This window comes from Scleropages formosus, chromosome 1, assembly GCF_900964775.1.
Source record: "Scleropages formosus chromosome 1, fSclFor1.1, whole genome shotgun sequence".
NCBI classification, from domain to species: Eukaryota; Metazoa; Chordata; class Actinopteri; order Osteoglossiformes; family Osteoglossidae; genus Scleropages; species Scleropages formosus.
The window spans coordinates 49289753-49304151 of NC_041806.1; the positions used below are offsets into that span (position 1 = coordinate 49289753).

The 14399-nt window shown below is 43.9% G+C and overlaps 1 protein-coding gene across 1 annotated transcript in view; it reads left to right on the forward strand.

The window, feature by feature from the left end:
• Window positions 1–4021, forward strand: part of foxo3b (forkhead box O3b) — a 31233-nt gene extending 27212 nt beyond the window's left edge. The window contains exon 3 of the mRNA XM_029256648.1: window positions 1318–4021. The gene's annotated coding sequence lies outside the window, so the exon portion shown is untranslated. The remainder of the gene's footprint in view (window positions 1–1317) is intronic.
• The last annotated feature ends 10378 nt before the right edge of the window (window positions 4022–14399 follow it).

A 14399-nucleotide genomic window follows, 5' to 3' on the forward strand; every position in this document is an offset into this window, starting at 1 on the left:
CACACAGACCTCATTTTCCCTTGTGTTGGGTGTGATTACAGTTCTAGGTGAAGGCCATATCCCACCCAGAAACCAGGGGAGTAGTTCACACAAGATCATTGGTTTTGTTTGCTTATGTCTCTTTTGTTGACTGAAGCAGTAGCTCATTCTCATGTGGACATGTGATCATTGTCCTTTCAAGGTACAGGGGTAAGACACATGGTTAATTTTTGCTGGCATTAAATATAATTCCGAAAAAGGGGAATTTTTACTCTCCACATCTGATCTGCCAGCCAAAGGTAGATTCTTGGTATCATATAAAGCTCTAAGACATGCAAACAGCAGGAATGCATATAGAACTTGCCAAGAAACATGGGTCAGGAATCTTACCAAGGGTACGAAAACAGTGCCCCTCCTGGGAGTTATATGCTAACGGGTCCAATGGATTGACTTTACTGGCAAACGCTGACACTACTGTAGAGGGTCCATTTTTTTTTACCAGGGGTGGAATAATTGCTGGAAATCCTTAGTAATCCCCCATGCATCTCAGGCTCATCAGACTGTCTTTTAAGGCTGTGACATAAAGATGCAACCCAACTATACGTTTTGTGTTATAACTATACACTGGCTTCTCAACTTGGACACAATAGGCTCCGGATGTCTGTCTGTAACTCCTTTTCTTCGTAAATCAAATCACTTTTAGCGCTAAGTCACCAACAGAAGCTTACTAATATAGAATCCCTTCAACTTATTCACTCGTTACATTTTGCAAGTCTTGAATATAGCTCTAATAAATAATAAAATAGATTGAAAGACTTGTCTTTTAAATTTTAATAGTAGCTCAAAATTAATAAAAGCAACAAAAATCCATAGTCTCCATAAACTTGTATTCAGTGCCGTTTGATGACGGATTCATCCCATAAATATGTACAACGATCCTCATCTTGTTATTGATCACCAACAGTCTGGAACACCAGACACAAGCTGGGAATACTGTGAAAGCGAGACAATTTGATGCCACACTTTTTGTTTTGGTGCTCTTTAGTGCTGTCTGTGGGCTTGGAGGTAAACAGGTGATGTTTGTTCCACTACAGACAGCAATTTTAGGAAATAAATGGAGAAAATGCAATTAAGAGTGAATAAACTGGAGAATGCTTGTATGTTCAAAAATTCATAATCTAACAGTTTGCATCACAAGGAGCCGGTGTATATAAATTGACACTTCGGAGTGCTTCCTTTCAATTTGCTTGCACATCCTAATCTACTTTGTGTTACAGCCAGATTTTTGTGGATACACTGAAAAGATCTGATTTGTATGTATGTTGTTTTTCTTTTCAGACCTACTGTGATGCGAAGACCCAGCACATTACCCTTTGCCAAACCAGTCGTCGGCACGATACAGAAAATAGTTTACAGGACACAACCCACCCAGAAAATGGAACCCGTTCCTACCAAAACCAGAACACAGATTAAAAGACACTGGCTTTAGTTTACCTTTCTCTACAAGGGAAGTGGGGATAAGAACTCAAGTCAAAATTATGCAATCTTATTTCAGAAATTAAATAATGCATAGATATTGGAAAAATATAGCATTTTTAAAAAAAAAAAAGAAAAAAAATCTTGTAGCCACTCACAGTTAAGTAGTTCCTGTAAAAAAAATACAAACAACAAAAATATGTGTTATCTAATACAGTGGTTTCTGGGATGTTTTCAGTGAAGTTTCCTCCTCTTTTATCTGTGATTTTTTTTTTTTTTTTTAATGCTTAGCGATTCCCTGCTGCCTCTCTGTTGCCCGTTTTTCCACAGAGTTGGTGTTAAAGACGGATGCTGAGCACCAGGCCAACTCCAACCCTCTGTGCCACAATGCACCCTACCGCTAAGCTGTTTTTATTGTATTTTTTAAATTGCAGTCTTTATTTTCTTTATTTTCACTGCAATTGGTCTTATTCATTTTTAACCCTCTTATCCTATTTTAGTATGAATCATTTTATTACCCGAAAATCATGTATAATCCAAGCAGATTATAAGAGGAAAATTGTAACTATGTGTCTGTAACTGTATAAAAAACAAAAAACAAACAAAAAAAAAAAAAAAAAGCAGTCAGGGTTTGGTGTGGTAAAAATGAAATGCTCTGGTTTGGAAGGTGACTCCCAGTGAGGTGCTGGATGTATATGTAGCCAAAACACGTCTTTTGCATTGCGTTCATTTCCACACACCAGACCAGGTGCTAAATAAACAGTGTTCAGTTCACGTCTGTCCTTCCAGGGTGTGCGTTTTCCACTTAAAATCGTAGTCCTCGTTTTGAAAAAGAAATGCATATGTGTATTAGCTGACAACATGGCAGGCGGGATCGATAAAGCCAACTTAATGAGACGTACTGATAAGCTATCATGTATATTGCCAAACAACTTGAACGCGTAGGAGATGTTGGTAGTCACAGCAAGCAAATATGTATTTAAAAAGCGTTACAATGAGTGAAGCTTAGCCGATCACTGTTTTTTAAATATGCAAATGAAGTGCTGCTCAGGGGTGAGAAGGAGGGCCGCCGCCGGCTGGATTTCATGGCACGGCGATACCATAAGCTACGGTCTCCCAGGAGGAGAGAGCATCTTCTGACCTTTTCACTGGGCTCTAGCGTTCCTCACCGGACAAGCACACACTCGAGCTCACTGGAAGTCTCCACGTCACTGCTTCGACTCTCCACGTTCGCACGTGTCTGTGCATCTTTGTGCACATGGTTGCATTCACTGTGTAATACAGACGTTCTTTCGTAGGCATTCAGCACATGTCCTTGTTTTGTAGCTTGAACGTGGATGAAAAAAACAGACCTTCACCCAAACATGAGGTATGAATGATAAATGTTTCAGTTATAATAGGAAAAAATTTCTTTTAATGTCACATCTTGGTCCTCCTTCTCGGGGTAAATAGTGGAGGTTTTTGTTTTTGTAGTGTGTTGTAACACGTGCCGTGTTTTACCGTGAATCAGGGGCGGGTGAACGTGTGCAACTGAAGGCTGTAAAATCTTGCGCGATTGGCTGTTTTCGTGCTCCGGCCATAACCTCGCCCCTAGGCCCCGCTCCAAGTTGCAGGACCATGACCCGCCGCCCCTGATCCGCCGCTCGTCCCACTGTACCGTTCACACATGGGCAGAATAAACAGGAGCTGGTCTGCGTATGGCACTCGGACAGTCGCTGCGACCTATTGTCTGCACCTCGTCCTGAGGTTCAGTCATAGCTTCTCAAACCTGCAAATGTGGATGAGCCTGGAAAACACAGGTTAGGTGAAGTCAAGGGATTTTTCTAAAGTTGACCAAGCTAAGGACATACCGCAGCATACGCCAACAGGGTGAGTGACCAGGCAGACCCGTTTACCGAAGGTGGCTCCTGTATTGGATGTCCTACACCCCAAATGAGCCGACTTCAGGTGCAGAGTCAGTAGCCGCTCAGGAAGCAGGGGAGAGAGCTGACCACAGGCTGGCAGTGAATCATTCTTTGTGTGTGTACACATGCACTTCATTAAAAGGCTGGAATTACCAGTTCAAGTTTGGCAGCACTGCCATTCAGAGACCTGCCTGCCAGCATCGCACGACTGGCCGCCTTGCTGTCGAGGAGCTGCGGCCTGAACGTGAGCCCTCTCCGATTTCGAGTCAGATGATTCAAATAGGTAGGGCAAGAACTGGAAATTAAGGTATTAAGAAAAGAAAGGAATACAAAGAAGTAAGTTTCAGAAAAATTAACTTGATCCAAATGCAATACGCTTCTTGAGAAATCTCACGGCCGCACCAGGTGCTCACCAGTGGTTCCCAACTGTACATTTTGAGTTTGGGACACATTAACTTCAGGATGGTGTACAACTACGAGTAAAAATCCAGACCACAGAACTCAAATGTTGTTCTGAAACCTTTCTCCTGTGTTAGATCTCCTCTAGTATCTGCTTCTCTTCTTGATGTTAGTATTTTCTGGTGTATTCCATTTTGAGCTGTAATCTAGTTTGTATAAGAAATGGTTGGCATGTAAATAAAGCTCAGTGAAGCTCAGCCCTGTTTCACCATCGCTGTGTCGTTTTTTTTTTTTAAGTATTTGCCATGGTTGAGATGCAGAGAGTCCAGAATCATGAATTTCACTCCTGAAACTGGGGATGATGTGGCAGATGTACATTTGCCTCTCTCCCACACTGCCCCTTTACCACTCATTTCATACCCATATTGATCTCACATGTTAGCAGGAATCCTCCTGGGGAAAGAAGGCTCCTCGACACCTCTGAAACCCCATAATTTCTGTACATGAAGACACTTTTGACGTCCTCCCATCTTCACAGTTGCGTTCTAGGTCCTGCTGCCGGCGCTGCTGGTTCTGTTGAGGAGTTGCCCATATGCACTACAACAGGGCAACAGCATCACTGAAGTGTAAGAGAGCAGAGTTAGAGGTCACTGACCAGGATGGGCTGGACTGGTAATGTTCTGGGTTTGCAAGTACAGCAGCAGAGTGGTTCAGTACCTGGACCTGTGGCCAGAACACCTGTGATCTGAACCTCTTCCTTGACCTGGGGGATTATTCTACAACTATGTGGGTTCAAGCTTTAGGAGAGGTGCTACTGTTGTACCCTAGAACCCAGGACACTCTTAATCATGGTGAGAAAGGCAGAAGTCCCTGATCTATTAGCACAGGTGGCCTAAGAGCATAACTGCAGCTGAACAGGAATCGCTGACCACGGGGGATGTGGCCTGCCTCACAGACAGCCATTTCATATCTGTCAATTTAATGGAAGAAGTATTTTTAACGGAGCAGCATAGCCGGTATTGCTGCCATCTTATACCTCCTGGGGAGTTGGGGCATAGGTTTGAGACCAGCTCAGTCCAAGTGTGGTTTGTATGTTCTCCCCATACTTGAAAAGGTTTGTTCAGGGTGCTTCAATATCGTCCCACAGTATAGAGATGTGTTTCAGGTGAATTGGTGACTCTAAAATTAGCTGTATTGTGTGTGAGTAAATGACTGTGTGGTTATCCTCCAATGCATTGAAATCCAGTGCAGGGTACACCCTATGTAGCCTTGCGCCCCATCCCAGTTGGATCTGGACCACTCGGTTCCTGACTTGGACTGGAAGTGGAAGTGGTTACAGAAAGAGAGTAAGTGAGAGCACTTTTAACTGTGTATAAATATTTTTTGTACAATAAACACCTTACTGTAACATACTCATCTATACAGCAGGGTAATTTTTACTTTGTCAGTTCAGGGTATGTATCTTGATTAAGGTAGAGCAGGAGGTAGAATTTGTACCCAGGTCCTTCAAGTGCAAGGTAACAGCTCTAACCACTACACCACCTGCTTTCCCTGCATTGCTGTGATCCATATTTCATGGTGTGGGTCTGTCCTTGGTACTGTCTCTCACACACACACACACACACACACACACACACACACACACACGTGTGATGTGTGGCCCTGATGATGATGTAGCAGTTTGCAATCTGTGACGTTTGTGATGTTTGTGTGTGAGGGAGGTGGGGTCGCCCGTGATTAAAATCATCCTATCGCTGCAGTTCCCCTCCCTCTGTTCCCATTGGCTGGCTGCTCATCCCTCCCTCAAGCTTCACATCGCCAACGACAACGGGAGTTCTGTCTGCCAGCGAGCCCCAGTTTCTAAGGATGTTGCGCGATGATACGTACTGTGCTGTCAGCTGATTGGACAGCAGTACAGGGGTCTGCATGGAGACACGGCGACCCCCCTCCGCCCCCACCTTGATGGGGGCAGAGGCAAAACCCGTAGCGTCCAGACAAACCGCAGCTCCGTGTTCTGCTTGGCCGTGTGACTCGGGCTCTGAGAGGACAGCCGGGCTCGAGGACGGAAAGCCTCCCTAGGGCGAGTCGTCCAGCTCCAGGGGTGCAGATGATATCAGCTCTGGTCCACACAACCCCAAAGATGCAGACAAAACCCACTTTCACAATACCTGATAGTGTCACAAAGCCCATCTACTATCACAAGTAAACTGATGCTCAGATTAATTGTACTTCATAAAAATCAGGTTGAACTCGGCTCTGCAGAGCCACCAGGTCTCTTACTGGGACCTTCACACAGTCTATGCATCATTTCGTCTTGTCCTGACCCAGGGGTGTGTCCTGGCAGAACCATAATTCAGGCACCTGAACGATGCTGCATCGCAGGGACCCAGTGAAAAGCTTTTAGGAAGGGGGGGAGAGATAAATCAATAAAGCTAATTAAGGGGTGAGTGTTTGAAGTGCTGTGTCTTGCAATGACTATGAAGAAGGCCGCAAGACAAAAAAATCCATCTCTAGATGACCAGACTCCTGTGTAATCGATGAGCTGCTGCTGTGAAGGAGCCCAAAATGAGGGCCAGCCGCCGAGCTCGCTGGACCGAGGGGCCTCCTGCTGAGCTCGCTGGAGCGAGGCGTCTCGCTGTCCTCCATGCACCGTGTAACCAATGCCCTGCAACTCAGTCCATCCCACATCCCCCCGGTGTCTAAAGTTGGCGGTTCTGCCCACAGCTAACCTCCATTTTTCAGGCCACTACATGTATTTTTAGCCAGACACTGGAATGGAGACATGGAGTAGGTGATGGTGACAGTGAGGTCCCTTTCTGCTCTGGTATGAGTAACAAAATAAACGTGGTATATGGGAGCAAGGAGGGGGGACAGTGCACAATGAAAACAGCGCTAGTGACGGATTGTACAGTCAGAACTGTCGAGGGTCCAAGGGTCCTGGAGAGAAACTTCTCTGATCAGCAGGGCACTGGAGACCTCAGCTGTAGGACATCAATTTTATTATCAATTCTACCTGTACAGTACCTGTACCCATACTATGGCTGCAGTCACATGCGTCAACAGGCTCGACCTTCCCATGCGATGCAACACTAGCTCTGCCTCGTCTCCAAACAGTACAGACAATTAAAAAACAAAATACAAAATTCAGGGTTTCTCATGCCTTCCTTTTACTATTTGAGAATGTGTCCTCATATAGGTAATCACAGAAGTTTCACCAGTAATATAGATGAAGACCTCAAAGCCCACATTCTCCTTTTACGACCTCTTGTGCGTCAACGATGATGACGTCGAAGTCAGCATGTGAGTTGTCATCTCCATAGCCACGATTACCTGTCCCACCTGTGAAAAAGCACATCTGGTCGCAGTGTATATAAAAAGTACACAAAACTGCTGAAGCCACCCACTTGTGCAGTGCGATGCCAGTGAAAGGGGAGATGAAAAAAACAGTCTACATTCTATTCTAGGGAGGGTGGTGTGACTGGGTAAGTGCATTGTGGTAACCATGGCGGTTAACTAGAGGGCAAGTGTGTTGAGCACTGTGTGACCTGTTGAGTAAGAAACCCGAGTTTCAGGGTTTTGAGGTTAATCCGGAACAAAACAAAAACAGTTGACACTCGCTACATGCTCCTCCTCGACAACGGAGCCCACGTCACATGGCCTCACCCATCATGGTGGCATCACGTTCTCAGTTTGAAATTGTCAAGGTACAAGTGAACCGACCCAGCGCAGACTACGTGTCGCAAGAGCTCCGGCAGAAGAAAAGGTGACGAAAGCCACCTAGCGTGTTTGCGAAAGGTGGAGACACGTGGACCGCACAAGTAAATCTGCCCAAGGCCTATTTATAGACTCATTAATGACCCAGACATTACCTGCAATTAGTCTCACCGCATCTCATAAAGATAGAGGAACATTAAACAGCAACATCTGAGCTGGGCCAAAAGACTGGCTGCAGCATCAGTACAGCGTTTCAGAGCGTTCCAACCAAACCGTGGTCTGATCGTGAGCGTGAGTCACAGTCATGTGTCGTGTCACACGCTTCTCCCCCACCGAAGCGCAGACTGAGGAACAGCAGGTGATATGCAAATACCGCTGTCCCGTGGACAGGCTGTGCTGATTCCAGCACACTGAGCACACACTGAGCACACCCGGTCCTGTGTGTCCAGGACACACACCAAGCACACACGAGACACATACATTCTGAAAACAAGATCCACGGGAGGCTACGCACAGTTAAACCCGCAGCATCACAAATCCATCAGGACCTTCAGAATACTATGGAAACCAAAAAAGGGCGAGCAACCAGTACATTGAGGGGGTCATGGCCATTGCTGACATCCCTCACATTCCATTTCACCAACTACAAGCTATTGGGAGTATTTTAATTGCCTGCACAGGATAAGAGTCTATAACTGTTAAGAACACACTACAGCATAATATAAACTATTATAAGGTTTTACACTCCGACTGACTCACCAGTCGCTGGTTTTGTACTTGTTGAACTACCGGAGTTCTGTGTCAATGACCCTTTCCTAGCGTTCCCATGGAAACTATGCAGCTTGATCCAGGCAGCCCTCCGACCCCGTAGCTTGCAACCCATGAGCCCTTCTTTCACGACATGTCACTTCCATCCTCTCCGCATCATGGCCTGTACTGTCACCTTGGACACCGAGACGGGTCACACACTGAACTGTATAGTGTGTATGCCGCACACACAATAATAATCAGGTGTATGTAAGGGAAAGACCAGGAGTGTGATGGCCTCCCAGTGTATCGTAGACATCTGTATCCACAGGCAAATAATCTAACTTTCTACCACTGTTGAAAGAACGCTACAATATTTTCTTAATTCCCTTTTGCTGGGTCTTCCTTTGTGTTTTAAAAAGTACAAAACAAAGTCAGCTTCATAATCCAGCTCAACATGTTTGATTAGATAATAAATTAGATGCGCAGCTAATAATTTTTCAGTGACTTCCAGCAAGCCTCAGCTTTCCCTCACAGATCAAATTGCAGGTAACGTTCAAGACAGAAATACGACTTCCCATCATGAACCACAGGCGGTCTTGAGCTGACGTCTCTCCGCACTGCCGAACCGTAGGGATGAGTCGGAGGACAGAAGAGCAGCTCGACTTGTTCTCAAGCCCATCTGAGCCTTACTGACATCCCTCTAAATTATTTAATGTTTGCGTCTGGCTGTGGAAATTCAGTTCTCATGCAGGAAATACAATAAAGAAAAGATCAAACATTGTCATCGCACACGTTCAAAGCCTCTCTGTGGTGATGGAGAAGGAGAAATCTGCCAGCAGTGCATCTAGCACTAATCATTCCCCCTCCATACAATTAACACACACAGTTTTAATTCTTTGAAAGAAGCTGGTTATACACTACATTCACTGTCAGGTTCTGAAAGTATAAAAATAATGTAGTATAATGTTGCTCTTACTAACCTTTATTCAGCTGATGCCTTTGCCCAAGGCAAATTATGACTTAAATAAATTACCCATTTATCTGGGTAATTTTTGCTGTATCAATTCAGAGTAAGTACCTTGATCAAGGGTACTTTAGCAGGAGTTGAAATTCAAACCCAGGACCTTCAGATTGAAAAGCAATAGCCTTAAATACTATGTTACCTGGTGCATTGATAATACCTGCTGTTTGTATTTTTAATGTGTATATTTCAATGTGTCAGTATTTCACACACACAGACACACTCTCTCTTTTTCCCGTGTCCCCAGAAAGAACATTATACACATTTATTCAGCTTCAAATATAATCCAAACTGACTTGGACATTAACAGTAGGCACAGAACACAAAGGTCATGTCTGTAATGGAGGTTAATTTATATGCACCTAATGTGTAGGCATTTTAAACATTTTTCTTTTCTTCGCAATACTATATTCTTAATGTAGTTTTTTCCTTGTCAACATGACTGAAAGGTTCTCAGATGCTGGGCAGTGCAGAGTGCAGGGGGTTTTGTGCAAAACGAGTATAAGAATGATCTCAGCGCAATTTCTTCTGTCCCAGAGTGTCCTGAGCCAGGCGTGCTGGAGGAATATTGAAATCGGAACTGACATGCATGAAACAAATATTTCAACTGCGGGGCAGCAGTACGGTAACTCTGCACCTGAATGACAGAAGCTGTGAGATTTGTTTTGCTTTCCATCCCCTAGGACGTCCAGAGTGTTGACAGGCAGAAGGTCTAAGGAGAAAGATGTTCTCCATGAGGAAGCCCACAGCTTCACTCCCATGTCATCAATGGTCTCTGTGTCCATGAGCCTGCGGCCATCCACCAGGACATGGTTGCCAGGGAAACCCAACACCTTGGAGGAGGATGATGCCTTATGTGAGCGCATATTTATTGCTGCAGTTCTGAAGGATCGTTTTATGGTGCAGTGTGTGGGCTGAGTGCGCCAATGTCCTTCATTAATTCACCGCCAGACAAAATGAGCAAAGCCAAAAACATAAAGATGATATCTGCTCAGATGCTAGTGAGTTGCTTGGTGATTGCTCTGCGTCGGAGCAAAGTGTCCTGGCGGTTTTTTCCCCTCCCTTAGTGACAATGAAATTACAAGAACCATCTTTGTGCACTGATAGGTGGGAAGCACCACGGTGATGTTTTCTGATTGGTTAAGGCCAAATGATGTCATGAGCCAATCAGCTTCCTTGTATCCAAGAGAATGAAGCATGTAGAGCTATTTAAATCCAACAACTGTTTCAAAATGGGTTATACATGTTAGTTTTAAATGTGTGTGTGGTACAAAGGTTGTAGCAGAACATTTGTCTGTTGAACCAGTGCCCTAGCTTCATTACAGAAAGTCAGTCAAATCCTTGGCATATCGGACTTACAGTGAGTTCTGACCTCACAAACACCGGAACGCATTCGCTACGAACCATTTAGAGCCATCTATGCACATGTCATATACAAATGTACTCATCTGAAGTTCCCATGTAAAGCTGTTTGCAGCAAAACCCAACAGACAGATAGTCACAGTGCTACAAGTTTCAGAGGCTTAATTCTCCCGTGTCAGAGAAATAGACATCAGGTCATACCACAGGACCGTGTGGTAGAGAATGTGTGTGTGTGTGTGCGCACGCGCGTATGCGTATGTGGGAGGGGCCAGTATGTAAGTCAGTGGCCATTTTACACCATCGTGCCTCTTAATACCATCACCATTTTGTCGAGTGACCAGACTGCTTTCTTGCACTTAGTAAATCAACTTTCCGTTAAAAAGTTTATCTAAATAAAGATATGTCTTTAAAACTATTTTTATATGTTCTCCATTATTGCAACATTTCAGCAGATGACTTTTGGGTCATGGACTGGCTGGTTTTCACTTATGACTCTATTTCTAATGAATTCATCATGTTATTTTGGTTTTATGAACTGAAGATACACACACACACATTTTCAGAACCGCTTGTCCCATATGGGGTCGCAGGGAACCAGAGCCTACCCGGCAACACAGGGCGTAAGGCCGGAGGGAGAGGGGACACACCCAGGACGGGACGCCAGTCCGCTGCAAGGCACCCCAAGCGGGACTCGAACCCCAGACCTACCGGAGAGCAGGACCCAGTCCAACCCACTGCACCACTGCGCCACCGCACCCCCTGAACTGAAGATAATCTTGTTTAATTATTAACAGTGGGTCAGATTGAATAAAAGAAGTCGTATTCTAACAGCAGCCATTCGTAAATGTCAAATGATAGCATGCTTTGGAGTCATTTTGCAAAAAAAATCTTGGAGCAGCACAAAGAATGCCCTCTTGTTGTCTGAACTCCAAGCGTAGTCTCATCCCAAACAGTAAAAATTGAGAGCACGTATTTTAAAACAAAACAACATAAAAACGCATATACAATGTGTCAAGAACATTCTTCATTCGTTTCAGACATTAATTCCAATACCGCTCTGAAATTAAGCCTCAGTGTCTATCTCCAGTGGCTTCCAGTCATATTCCATCTCTCTGAGAAATACATAGCTTTCCTTCATATATTTGTTAATAAAGTGAAAATATCAAAGCGAAACACAGAAATGCTCACTAAGATGACCAGCCACACAGGAACACACTGTATCAAGAATGATCTAATTTCACTTTTGGAAATCAAGAACCCAGAAAAATTACTCATGATGGATCTTATAGTTCTTCCAGAAGTGAATTGCTTCTGTGATTCTGCCCATAAATTTCTTCCTGAAATGAATACATACTGTTCAGTTAATCTTTGGAAAACCTCTCATTAAGGTTATATAATCTCATTGTAATACCTCCTTTATCCAGTCTGATGAAAGAGTCCCTGCCTTCGTTTTTGACATGCTCTAACAGGCATCTAGCACTTAATTATAAGTTAAATTGTCTGCAGTTTTATGCACTGACATGAAAAATTGAGAAATGGACTCCCAAAAGGTACAAATTAATGTGAAGTGTAATCTTTCCACTGTAATCACAAAACCAAGCTTTTCCACTTTGACCAATGAAAAGCAACTCTGAAGACGTACAACAGTATAAGAGGACAAGGAGAGGAAGAGCAACGTGGTCATTCTGTTTCTCACTACAGATGTATTCAGCAGACCTTGACCTATACACTCTTTTCAAAAGAAGAAGAACAACACAACAGAGGGGAAAAAAGGGCTGCAGATTCTGTCCACTTTAGCTGATATCGAGGCATGTTCCCCATGTGAAACAGAGTCAACTTCCGCAAAGTCGCTCAAGATTTTCTGCACGTCAGCAAGTTAGCTACATCTTCTCCCTACTCAGCTCGTCTTTGGCTTTTGGCCGCTTCCCCTCAACGTTCAAAAACAACCCTTTGTTGCCCCCCCCCCCACAAGAAAACCTACCCTATGATTCATCGTCCATACAGAAGTACCACCCAGTTTCCCGGCTGACCTTTTCTTCCTTCTAAAAACAAACTTAGCAGGCTGTATATAAACAAGCGCTTTCTTCTGTCTCAGATGAAGCTGATTTTTAGAGTTGATTTCAGCCTTTTGTTTTAAGTCCAACTAAATCTCCCACAGTGTCGCTAACCAACCTCACAAACTGCATATCGTTAATGTCTACATGAAACATAACCAGTATTAGGCAAATGTCAAGTCTGGTGTATCACTGTGGGATTTGCACAGCTGAGGGCTTTCAGACTAAACAAAGAGCCGTTTTGGAGGAAATGGACAAAAACTTAGAGAAATGTGCCTTGGGTTACAGATCAGCTCTGGATGTGAGCCAGCTCTGACTCAAAGTGAGAATCTCCATAGAGACTGGCCTCCTATGGTGACTGATGCCCTCTAGCAAACAGGGGTCAGAGGCAGCTAACTGTATAAGGGCCTGAAAAGAAGGAAAAAGAAAGACTCAGCTACTGTACCCTTAACAAAAATACTGAATGTGGATCACTTCCTTAAATAGCACATTAAAAGTTGACCTTAAGTAAGCTGTTTTGGAGACAACTGGCTAAGGAACTACATGAGTAAAATAAAACTCCGTATGCTAGTAGCTTTGTAATTGACTTCAACCATATCAAATGGCACTAATATACAATACACAACTGCTATGCCTTTTGATAGAGTAAATGAGTCAAGGTGAACGAAATGTGTCCTTAGCCTAATGGTGTTTCTCCACTTCTAATCCCAATTCCCTCTTACTCTGTATATCCAGGGAGGGAAAATGGTAGCCCTCCGGGGCTGCTTTGTGACTGTGTTTTTGCTCAAATTAACTCTAAACTGCCACCAAGCAGTTTGCTGGAAAGTCACCTGACCATCCACCACGTTTCAGTCAGTCATGTACTAGTTAAACTATAAGAGCAGTGTAAAGTTTGCTGGAAACTAGTTTGTTTTCCCTGAGGCAACCGGTTAACAAGTTTCAGTAGGAACTTATCCGCCATGTCCTCGCAGCTTTTCTTCAACAATGCCTAGAAATGCAGGACACTTGTGGGCTGATTTCCTTTGGCTGTTCTGTCCGTTTCATTCCACACATGTATTACCCAGGGGTATGCACACTTTTGAGCAGAACTGTATATTCATTACTAATATCAGCAGGTCTCTGAGCCTCGAGGTCTGGAGTTCTACAAGCAATGGAGTTTTCTTGACTGCATTTTGACACTTTGCTCCATTTTGCCCTAGATTTCCCTCCATTAGGTCTCTCAAGCTCCAAATCTGGCATGATGTATATTGCTCAGATAATCCCCCCCAGTCCAAGACTTAATTTTCTGTGAAAATCCTGTGATGACAGCTGGTCAGGACACACTTCTGCTCTACCTGCTCTCTCACATCCATTCCAAAACTCTATATTTCAAAGGCAATAAATGTCCAAATAGTTTAGATGCACCCTACAGTGGTAAAACTGCTCCTAAGATTACACTCGTTGGATTTTTACATTTAATATCTCATTATAATCTTAATTAACTACTAACAAACATTATAGCACTTGCTGGTATTTGTTTTTTCGTTTGTACTCCTGTTATTCTGAGAATTGTTACCACCGTGATATAAAGCGCCTGCTTTATGAATGCTAAATACACTCACTTAATTGCAAGTTGTACAGCTCGTATGTAATGTAAAATAATTGCCTCAGAAGTCATAAAGAGCTACGTTCACCAGCCTCAAGTCAGCAGCTGAGCTCGCGAGGGTACCGCGAAACATGTGGATGCGCGCGCGCCGGGTC